Genomic DNA, 11,906 nt, shown 5'->3' with positions numbered 1-11,906 from the left:
TTTCTGTTGTGGGCACCTCTATCTAACATACATGCTGGAAAAAGAAGCTTGTATCCAGGTTTTTCATTGAAAAATTCTGGAAGCGACAGTAAGTTAGGCTGAATCTTCTCACATTTTTCTTTTGCCTCTTCTTTGTTGGTCTCCAAAGTAAATGCTTCAGATGGGATTTTCAACTGTTGGCTGCAATTCAAAAGTGGACAATGGCAGCAGCTCTCTCAAGAAGAGTTTGGGAAAATGCCAGAGACATCAGCAACAGGGGGAAGCCTGTAGCTACAAACTTGCCCATCCCATCCAGGGGCCACTCCAGGCTCAGCCTCCTGAGGTGGCACCTGTGTGATGAGGTAGCAGGGCACCTGAGAGCATGTGCTCTGCAATTGCATGTGTAAGGGATATGATATTGCTGAGTGTGGGGTGTGCAGAGTCATCGGGATGGAATCCCAGGATAGGCAGAATGAGGATGCAACAGCTTCAGGCAGCTGGTTCTGAGCAGAGGGTGCCTGTAGTTTCTGTCTTTAGGAGGATCACTACTAACAGCAGGAGATGATTCTTTAAATAACTCGTGAGGCTATGTGCCAATATCTTGGTAATTATAAGGAGGCTTGCCCTTGATTGTGGATGGGACTTCAACTGGTGATGGTGCCAGGCTACTCTCCTGAAGTAGGTGGAGTCCTGTGGCTTTACACTAACCTCTTAATAATGAGTCTTGGTGGCAAGAGGGAGTCCCGTGAGGCCAGGCCACCCATTAAATTGGTGTTGAATTTAGTTTGCTTACATGCATTGAAGGTTTTCCTTTTGTTGTTTGGAGTGGGATTAGAGATCCAAGTCTTGACTAGGATTGCTACATCAGCATAATAGTCTTTTATCACCATGACAGATTTAGTGTTCATTCTTGCTTCATTACCCTAAACTGCTCTGGATTTGGTGTTAAATTTTTCTCCCTGTCATATATCATTTTCCAAAATGTTTCAATCACATTATTACAATTCCTTTTGAGACTCCCAAAGTCCTCTAGAATAGTTGGAAAATGCATACAGCAGTAGAGTAGTATTATATCTTTGAAATTTAAAGGTAAAAGACTTCCATAGGAGGCGAGTTATGCCAATTTCTTGCTGTGTTGCTTTGGGCAAGTCGTATGTGCTCCGACTTCATTATCTGTAAAATGGGAAAATGAAAACAGTTTTGGGAGCTTTGTGACTCCAACTACTTGCCTTCAGCCTGCTACTCAGGCTGAAGACAACTTCTTTGTAAGTTGTCAAAAAGGTATGGGGCTTAATTCCGGGGTGATGGGTTGATCTGTGCAGCAAATTACCATGGCACAAGTTTACCTATGTAACAAACCTGCACATCCTGCACATGTACCCCGGAATGTAAATTAAAAGTTGAAAAAAAAGTACATGTGACTTTATTAACTGGCATGAAAACAAAAACAAAAACAAAAACAAAAGGTGCTTTAACTCCAATACTTAGCTATTAACTATTTATTAATTACCAATGCTTAATAGTCTTTCATTATCTGTCTGCCAGGCAACTTAGCACTAACCAGTCAATTCTTTTGCCTCTGAAGGTATTATTTTCAATGGTTTTAATCAGTCCACCTACAACTGTGTTACTATCCACAGGGATATATTCTTAGGTGGTCCCCAATGAAATCTTTAGCAATTAAGCAGTCACTGTGTGCCAGGCACTATCCATGCCCAACCTATCAGCTAGGATTGCAATCTCTTCACCCACAAGACAACCAGTTGAGTCAGTCTCTAGTTCTTATTTTACGGTACTTTTGATTGGCTCACATTTATTATCACTTGCATTGGTCCAAGTCCTCCGAAAAGCAGATATTAAGACAAGATTAGATATTTAACGCCTGTCAGGGAAAATAGGGAGGGAGCTGAAAGAAGCTGAAAGAGCTAGCAAACTGGTCAGGCTGATGGAAAGACTGACAGAATTTTTGAGCCAAATTTTATGGGAGAAATCTCATGTCTAGCAGAAAAAGACCTGTTTTAATATCTCTGTTCCTTTTAGTCATTGGCTGGATGTAGCCTTTGGGAAGCATGGCCTCCATGCAAATATGGTAATTGATTTTAGAGTGCAGCATCAGGGGTGATTAATCATTCACACTTCCTGAAGGGGTATATCTGAGAAATGACTTCCATGATCACCTTAAAGAACCTAAATATAATCTACTAATGTTTATTTCGTTAAAAATTCCTTAGTATGTAATTTACTGTTTATAGCAAAGATTAGAACCACCTATTATAGGGTTCACGGCATGATAAAATAAAATATACAACAATGATGGCATAAAGGATAGAAGGAGCAATGGAAGTATACTCTTTTGAGGTTCTTTATACCATGCATAAAGTATTAAAATATTAGTTGAAGATATTTTGATAAAGTTGCATATTGTCAATGCTACGAGAAACCACTAATAAAATGAGATATAGTTAATAAGACAACAGAAGAGATGAAAAAGAATACTAAAAGGTACTCAAATAAACCAAAAGAAGGCAAGAAAAGAGAAGAAAAAAGTAACAAAGACCAGACCAGATGGGACGGGTAGAAAACAAACGGCAAGAGTGTAGGCTTAACTCAATAATTACATTGAATATAAATAGTCTAAACATGCCAATTAAGAGACAGAAAAAGCCACACTGGATTAAAAAAAACCCAAAACTCAACTAAATGCAATTTAAATAAACCACACTTTATATATAAAGACAGATATTTTCTTTTAAAAAAGGTTGGGAAAAGAAACACTGTATAAGAACTAACAAAATCTGGAATATCTATATTAATTTCTGACACAGTAGACTTCAGAATTTGGAATATTAACAAAGATCATCACAGATATTTCATAACAATTCAAGTATCAATTTACCAAAAATACACCATTTTAAATGTGTACCCAACTAATAACAGAACTTCAAATACATAAAGCAAATATTGACAGAACTGAAAAAAGACAGAACAATTCATCATTGAAGTTGAAGATTTTAACATTCTTCTTTTAGTGCAAGGAGACAGAAAAGTATTATGGACATAGAAGACTTAAATAACACTATCAACTTACAGGAACAAAACGACATTTATAGAACATCTTACTCAACAACAATAGAATAGAGATTTTTTTCAAGTACCAGTGGAAAATTCACCAAGATAGACCATATGCTGAGAGATTAAACAAGTTTCAATAAATTTAGAAGTACTGAAAACACACAGAATATGTTCTCTGACTACTGTGGAATTAAATTAGAAACTAAGAACAGATCTCTCTAAAATCTCCAAATATTTGGAAATTGAACTACACATTTCTAAATAACCCAATTATTGAAAAAGAAACCATGATGGAAATTAGAAAATATTTTCTAAATGAATAAAAATGAAAAAAATGCTAGGCTTTGTATGATTCAGCTAAAGCAGTTTTTCAAGATAAATTTATAATTTTAAATTTTCATAGTAGAGCAGAAAAGTTTAAAATCAATAACTCATGACCCTCATTGTAAAAACCTAGAAATAGAATAGCAAATTGAACCCAAAGTAAGTAAAAGGAAAGAAATTATAAGGGTGAAGTATAAATTAATGAAATAGAAGATTAACAATTAATACAGAAAAATCAATGAAAACAGAATGTAGCTCTTGTAAAAAGTCAATAAAATTTTAATTTTGTAATTAATAAAATTTTAGGTCAATCAAGAAAAAGATCTAAAACTAAAATTAATAATATCAAGAATGAAAGGGTCAATCACTACAGATCCTACAGATTGTGTGTGTGTGTATATATATATATAAAATATATATAATATTATAAAAAACTTTATGCCAATAAAGTTGACAATTTAGAAGAACTAGAAAATTCATTGAAAGATGCTAATTATTAAGATTTACAAAAGAGGAAATAGAAACTCTGAACACTTCTTAATGGATTAAAAAATACAATTTGTTCTTAAAGTGCTTTACAAAAGAAATTTCAAGCCAAGATGGCTTCAATGATGAATTCTTCCAAACATTTAAGGTCAAAGTGTAGATAAATAGTGATATGGAAGAAGAAAATTAGAGTGCAAGGGTACAAGTTACTTAAAGTCGTTTTCAGTTCTTTTTTATCCTCTTGAATGCACAGAAATATTAGTTATCCTCACTCTCGAAATTCTCTTTTTTTGGCCTCTGTGAATTCCATAAATTCAAGAAATACTAAAAGAATATTCACCAAAATCAGATTTTATACCTTATGCACATCTGCAAGCATGTTATTACTATATCTGGTTTTCAGATAGAAACACTATGTCTCCATGATGTTAAATAACTTTTCCAAATTCACACAGCTATGGAGTTGGAATCTGATTCCAGGTCTGTTTGTTTCGAAATCTTACTCTCAGTTGCTCCACTTGGCTTTTCTGACATTCCCATTGGTCAATTTCCTTCTCCCGTTTTCTAACTGTGGGTATTTCTGGAAGGGCTTAGCTCTTAATCCTTGACTATTCTGTCTTTAAATATTTCTGCTTGGAACGATTCGTCATTCTTTTGGGTTCACCTATGTTTAGCTGATGCCCTAATTTGTATTTTGACTTCTTTTCTCTCTCCTTCATTGCTGTGTTTTTTTTTTTTTAAAAAACTTATTATTCCTTTTGAAGGGTTCCAGCAGCATTTTGTCATGTAGACTGAAATTTAGCTTCTTATCTTCCTCATTCCTTATTTGTTCATTTTCTGCCATCCTACTCAAACTTCCCTCATCTTAAAATTTTGGTCAGGTTTCACTTGTGCTTTTTTTCCTTTCTGTCATTCTCCAAACCATAGAGATATTAAATCCTGTTTCTTCATGATGTCATCACTTGATTCTGTTTTTGCTTTACTATTTCTACTGCTGTGGAACCACCTTAACTGATCTTCCTGCCTTAAGTCTCTCTCTGTTTTAGCTGATCCTGTGTACCATGGCAGTTTAAAATACTCCTTTCATCCACGGGCATAGATTTGAACATAATAATAGCAACCTAATACTTTTTAATACCTTCTGTGTTGCACGTTCTACATACTAGGAACTGCAACATTTATGATTATTATCCCCATTTTAAGATAAGTAATTTAAAGCTCAGGAGAGGTTAAACATTTTCAAGGTCACACAGCTAGTAAGTGGCAGAGCAAGTAATCATAGAAATTGGTTAGATCCTAAAGTTTATGCTCTGAACACATACAGAGATCACGTAATTTGTGACCTAAGTGGAATAGATTTCATAGTGAAAAGGATTGTTACTAGTAATTTTTCTGGGACAATAGATCTAAAAGTGGAGGATCCCAAACAAACCAGGACTAGTAATACCATATTAACACTACCCTCTACTTCCTCTCCAATAAAACTGGGAAGGTTAGACAGATGTCCATTTTGGGGAAAAAAGTGATATGTTAATCTTTGTACTTGTTGAGTTCAGGGTGACAACGAGCATGATACTGGAACATTCTGCTAGAGAGGCCATATACACAGGACAGGGAATTAACAGAAAGGAAGAGCAAATTTAGGTACTAACCATGTAGAGAATGTTTTCAAAGTCATAAGATGAGATGCCCAAACATTTAAGAAACAAGAGGCAGAGATGATTGAGAACTGGTCACTGGGAATTTTGAAACATTGAGTGGGTAAGGAGGATAAAGAGACAGAACGGGAGATGACTCTATTAGACTGTAAATCTCTTTAGGAAGTCAATGATTTCTTTTGCATCCTTTATTAGCATTTTAATATGCCACACACACATATTGAAGACTAATATACCATTAAGTATAATTGCAAACCATATGACTTCTGGTAGATAAGTCTAATTTTGTGCCCATCCTTAGATCCTAACTGAAATCACTTCATACGCAGACATTTCAGCTGCCATCTTTTCTCTCTGGACAGGCTTTCATATGTTTTTTGTTGAAATTGTGGCTTAATCCTACATTTCTTTTATGTGGAATGAAGGATACTGCCTTTACCACCACCCTTGTGCTGTTTCACGGTCTACGAGACACTTGAAGGTTAATGCATGTGCCATATATACAAAGCACATTGTACATATGCTTACCTCATGAGTATGTTATAATCCATGTCTCATATGTATTTTAATAATGTTAATGTTAGCTATAAATAGAACAAAGAATTCATTATACAGAGATTCAAGCTTTGGAAAAACGGACAGTTCTGCATCAAAAGTAAATTAAGCAAGAATATTTATTTCTATGCTTCTCTGTGCTTATATTGGAGCAAATCAACAGTGAAAATGATTTGAAGAAACCTTGGTTCATTTGAAATAAAACGCTGGTGGATTTGAAATGAAGTTCCCATGGAAACCATCTCTGAAGTGACAAAAACCTCAGAAGAACTTTCCTGATGTGGCATCAGGAATACAAGAACCCTCTAAATCTTCTAGAGGAAAATAAATGTTAAATGAACCCCTAAGGTCCTCTTTGCCCTTTATGTCTCAAGACTCAATATCTTAAGCCAAATTATTGGCTCTAAGGAAGAGAATTATGAAAATAGTAAGAAGATAAAGGGGCAAGAGGGCAAGAGACCTTGCTGGGGATTCAGATAATCACAAATCACACAATGTTGGTTAATGACTGAGACTGGTATGAAGGCTAAAAAAGCTTTGTGTAACAACTTGCATTATTTTGATTTTGATTTTAATTATTATTATTTTAATTTTTTGATAATGAATTGTTTTTCTCTATTTCTTAAGTGTGCATAATGGGATTGAGAACAAGGATTGGGATTCATTAGAACTACTCTGGGACGTGGACAGTTCCAAGTGTACATTGACCAATGAGACACTATCATTGCTGAGACTGAGCTGAGAGTGAGCAAGTCTTCACTGGTATGTGTGCACATCTGGCCTGTGTGCAGTGGACTTGCCTGGAAGAAGACTTCTGCCTTTGTGTTATGATTTCATAGCTTCTCCAAGAGGACTGTAGCCTTTAACTCTGACTAAAAACATGTATAACCCGTCTGCTAACTGAAGCTTGAATTTCCCCAAATAGAGATTTATTTCTTGGCTATGAAATCTGTCATCTTTAATATACAGAAGTCTATAGTAAGGGCTATAAAATGCAAGTTGCTACACAAAGCTTTTTTAGACTTCATACCAGTCTCAGTCATTAACCAATATTGTGTGACTTGTGATTATCTGAATCCTCAACAAGTTCTCTTGCCCCTTTATCTTCTTACTATTTTCATAATTTTCTTCCTTAGAGCCAGAAATTTGGCTTAAGATATTGCATTTAAAGTGCAGGATAAAAATGTGATGCCTTGGAGGGTTGCTGGTTAAGCCATGAGTGCCTAATGTTTTAGAAGAGTAACTGATCTTATCAAGTAAACACTTTTCAAATCTCTTCTGAGTCATTGCTGAAATGTCAGATTACTCTATTTAAAATTAAATCTGTACCCCTTCCTTTTCTACCCCTCTCCCTGGCTTTTTTTTTTTCATAGCACTTTTCATTTTACATGTTTTTTTTCTTTCATTTATATCTTTTTTTTTGTCTCCTCCCACTTGAATGAAAACTTCATGAGGGCAAGAATTTGCTTTTTTTTTTTTTTCCCCCAACTAAGAACTTAGAAGAGTTTCTGGGACATAGTAGATGCTCAATATGTATTTGCTGAAGGAATATTACTTTTGTTTACGTCTTTCTTCAAGTCTCCATTATCTGACATATTAGCTGTGGGGTCCCTTCCCTGGCCTTCACATCTTGACAAAAATTGATATTAGTTATCTAATTAGTCTTTGTTTTTAATTATCAAGCTTAATTTGCATGAACAGGTAGTGCAGGAAAACCAGGGAAGATTTCTTTATTTTTTGAGCTTGGAAAAGTTTGTATAAATTTTGGTAAATATTGGATGTGAGTGGAATAATGACTCTTCTCCTCTGAAGCCCAGTACTTCCTAATTTGACCTTTCCTGGTTCTAACACTTTCTACCTTTGTCTTATTCCACATATGTTGCTGTGAAAGAATACCTGAGACTGGGTAATTTATGAAGAAAAGAGTTTTACTTGGCTCACTGTTCTGCAGGCTGTTCAAGACACCTGGTGTCAGCATCTACTTCTGGTGAGGACCTCAGGGAGCTTCCACTCATGGCAAAAAGCCAGGGGAACTGGCATGTAGAGATCACATGGCAATAGAGGAGAAGCGAGAGGAAAGAGAGGTGCCAGGCTCTCATGAGAACCAATAAGAGTGAGGATTCATTCATTACCACTAGGATGGCACTGCCCCTGTATCTCAAACTCTCCTCTTAAGCTCCACCTCTGTCATTGGGGATCAAATTTCAACATGAGGTTTGGAAGGTCAAGTATCCAGACCATAGCAGCCATCCTTTAAGACGGCTTGTTTTTATCTATCAAGAATCTCATGAGATCCTTGTAAGTAAAAATCCTGCTTCAGAGAATTCATTATCACTCAAAGGGAGGTAGTACAGCCAGTGGAAAAGACCATGAAAATTGGAGTTAGACAGACCAGGGTTTGACTTCTGGAATCTGTTAGCTGTGTGTGTTTCTCACTTTTAAAGCGGAGATTAACATGTCTAATTTATGAGGTTGTTGTGAGAAATAAATGAGGTAAAATCATTTGTACATTGGTTTTGGATTATTGGTGTCTGTATGAAGGTGCTGGGTTGGATACAGTGTTTGGTATACAGTAAGTGCTCAATACAAGGTAGCAAGCATTGGTTTTTCCCATAGTGCCTTGTCCTTATTTGTGCTTAAAAAAAATGTAACCTAAATGAAAGAATAGGTCATTAAAAGTATGATCAAGAGTGTAAACAAACATTTTCTTTTCCTTAGGGAAGGTGATCTCTGGCGATGGCTCTGAGGGAGGCTCTGTAACTACTCCGAGGTCTCCACTCCAGAATAAAACTCTCCAGACGCCTGTTATTCACGGTGTTAGGAAAGACTGCTGTCTCATTCCTGGAAGCTGGGCAGAAGCCTGGGGGCAAAGTCACAATCAGAGACTGTTTTCTTCAGCTCTGCAAGAGAACCAAGATTCTCAAAGAGAATAAGGATTCTCAAAGTGGAGAAGCAGAAGCAGAGGGGCCTGGGCTCCAAGTTGTCACGTTCTTTTCAGCAGGGCCACTGGATTTCCGTGAAAGACATGGGCAACCGGCAGTAGAGAGCAGCACCATGGCTCCAAGCTGAAGGGGGTGAGTGCCTGTCTGAGCCACTGGGTGCTACAGCAGAGTGGTTAAAAGAAAGCTCAGACCACTCTCAGCTGTCAGAGCCCCGGCTTGTCACTGAAGGCTCAGTGTCAACTGTTAGAAGATAAGAGGAGTAATTTCGATGTTCCTGTGAAGCGCACACTAACTCATATTATTATTCCTACCTTCAATCTGCATTTATTTAATGATGAGTCATGTTGATAATATTTCCTGTGTCCATTGGTATTTTATTTTTCTATAGCACTGTGGGTATTTCCCTCTGTAATTGAGTATCATTTAATTACAAGTTTTAAATTGTTAATTTGTGTTAAAAAAAAAAAACCCTAAAAACCAAGTAAACATTGAGAATATACAGTGGAAAATAAAGTCTTTATCCCTGCCACCCCCCCCACCCCCACCCCCCACAAAAATGCTCAGACCAGGGGAGCCAGACCACAGAGCTCTCCTGCTGCTGCAACTCTGTAGCCCTGGGACTTTGTGCAGGTAGCCCAGACAGGGATGAGTGTAACGCCACACAGCATTGAGAACAGTGCCTATCCCATAGTTAGTGCTCAGTAAATGTTTCTTTTCTTCTCCCTCCCACTACCTTAATTTCTATTAACTTCCCGGTGTGTGTAGCCTTTCTCTCTTTCTGAGTGACTCTTTCTTTTTCTCTCACAGACAGTCCTAGAGGAGAATGCCTGCCAAGAACTCCTCCTCCATGACAAGTTTATCCTCTCAGGCTTAACCAACCAGCCGGGACTCCAGATCCCCCTCTTCATCCTGTTTCTAGGTTTCTACGTGGTCACGGTGGTGGGGAACCTGGGCTTGATAACGCTGATAGGGCTCAACTCTCACCTGCATATTCCCGTGTACTTTTTCCTCTTCAACTTGTCCTTCATAGATTTTAGTTATTCCACTACCCTCGCCCCTAAAATGCTGATGAGCTTTGTCTCAAAGAAGAACATCATTTCCTATGCAGGGTGTATGACTCAGTTTTTTTTCTTCTGTTTCTTCGTCTTTTCTGAATCCTATATTTTATCAGCGATGGCGTATGACCGCTACGTGGCCATCTGTAACCCACTGTTGTAAACGGTCACCATGTCTCCCCAGATGTGTTTGCTCCTTTCACTGGGTGTCTATGGGATGGGGGTTTTTGGGGCTGTGGCTCATATGGGAAACATAATGTTTATGTCCTTTTGTGGAGACAACCTTGTCAATCACTATCTGTGTGACATCCTTCCTCTCCTTGAGCTCTCCTGCAACAGCTCTTACATAAATTTGCTGGTGGTTTTTATTATTGTGACCATTGGCATTGGGGTGCCAATTGTCACCATTTTTATCTCTTATGGTTTTATTCTTTCCAGCATTCTCCACATTAGCTCCACAGAGGGCAGGTCAGGTCTAAAGCCTTCAGTACCTGCAGTTCCCACATAATTGTGGTATCGCTTTTCTTTGGGTCAGGTGCTTTCATGTACCTCAAACCACCTTCTCTTCTACCCCTGGACCAGGGGAAAGTGTCCTCCATTTTTTATACTGCTGTGGTGCCCATGTTTAACCCATTAATCTACAGCCTGAGGAATAAAGATGTCAAAGTTGCCCTGAGGAGAACCTTTTGCAGAAAATTAGTCTCTTAAAAATGAGTAAGAAAGGGAATCCAAACCTTTGTTAATCAGGGGGTTTCTTTTCTTTTTTTCAGTGAGGGAACAAATGCCACTGCTTTCTCTCCTATACTTAGAAAAAAATTTTAACTTTTATTCTTAAGTGCACTTACTCCCTGCATTGCTTATCCACACCAACTATTCCAACTGTTATTTTATGAGAATAGTTTCTACTGTTATACAGGGTTTAATCTTGAATAGGCTTATGAAATCATTTACTCCAGTCTTCTCATGCAATACATTACACTCATAAATATTTTGTAGGCTGCCAAAGGACACACATGTACCTAGTGCCAGAGCTGAAACTGGAGTCTGGGCTCTTGAATTTTAATACAATCTGCTGTGTTTTTCTTCAGCTACACTTCCTTGTTCTATCGTTTCCCTGACTGATTTCATTTTAAATTTTTTTTTTTTTTGCATTTAAAGATATCTAATTATATTCATAGTGATGTCATGCAACTTTACAAGGGTTAATTTTTGGAATAACATTTTTGCAAGAGTGTTGGAAGGGAAAAATGTGGTTGATGTGGTCTTGACAAAAAGATAAGAGAAAATTTTGAAGAATTTTGGGGTGTGTGAATGAGAAGTAGATTAGGTTCCTTATAGAATCAAGGATGGTGCCCATGGAGATGGTGTAGAGCCTTGAGTCAAGGCTTACAATAGAAGGCCTTCTAAGGGAGAGATAAACAGATTTGAAGGAGTTAAGTTTGTTAGATATAAGCTTTATTCTTTATCTGAAGATTAATGGAGACAGAATTTGGAGCCTCACCTCAAGGGTCTGAATAATGTAAATTAGTAATAGACAGCTCTGGATAAGTGAGCCATTAGAACCACAGCAGCCAACTAGTTGTTAGGGGAGGCAATTGCCATTATATATTTAAGACATTGCATATATCTGTGACCTTCTATTAATAACAATAGGGCATAAAGGGAAGGGATGGTGGTCTTAGGAGAGGTCATATATTCACAGCATTGGGTAAGTGGAAGTACGACTTTGTATAAAGAATGAGAAGAATAATTTTTTTGATCTGAATACATTAGTAATGGTAACAATTATTTCAGAAGTCATGGCATATGAACTGTCTGGAAGATAGTTTAATTTA

At 37.2% G+C, this 11,906-nt stretch overlaps 1 pseudogene; it reads left to right on the top strand.

Annotated features, from left to right (window-relative positions):
- The first annotated feature begins 9,839 nt into the window (after positions 1-9,839).
- Positions 9,840-10,779, top strand: LOC100453481 (olfactory receptor 8B12-like; annotated as a pseudogene).
- Positions 10,780-11,906: the final 1,127 nt, after the last annotated feature.

Source organism: Pongo abelii, chromosome 9 (genome assembly GCF_028885655.2).
Source record: "Pongo abelii isolate AG06213 chromosome 9, NHGRI_mPonAbe1-v2.0_pri, whole genome shotgun sequence".
Classification (NCBI taxonomy): domain Eukaryota; kingdom Metazoa; phylum Chordata; class Mammalia; order Primates; family Hominidae; genus Pongo; species Pongo abelii.
Note: the sequence above shows the minus strand (reverse complement) of the source record. Positions and strands in the feature narration are given on the sequence as shown.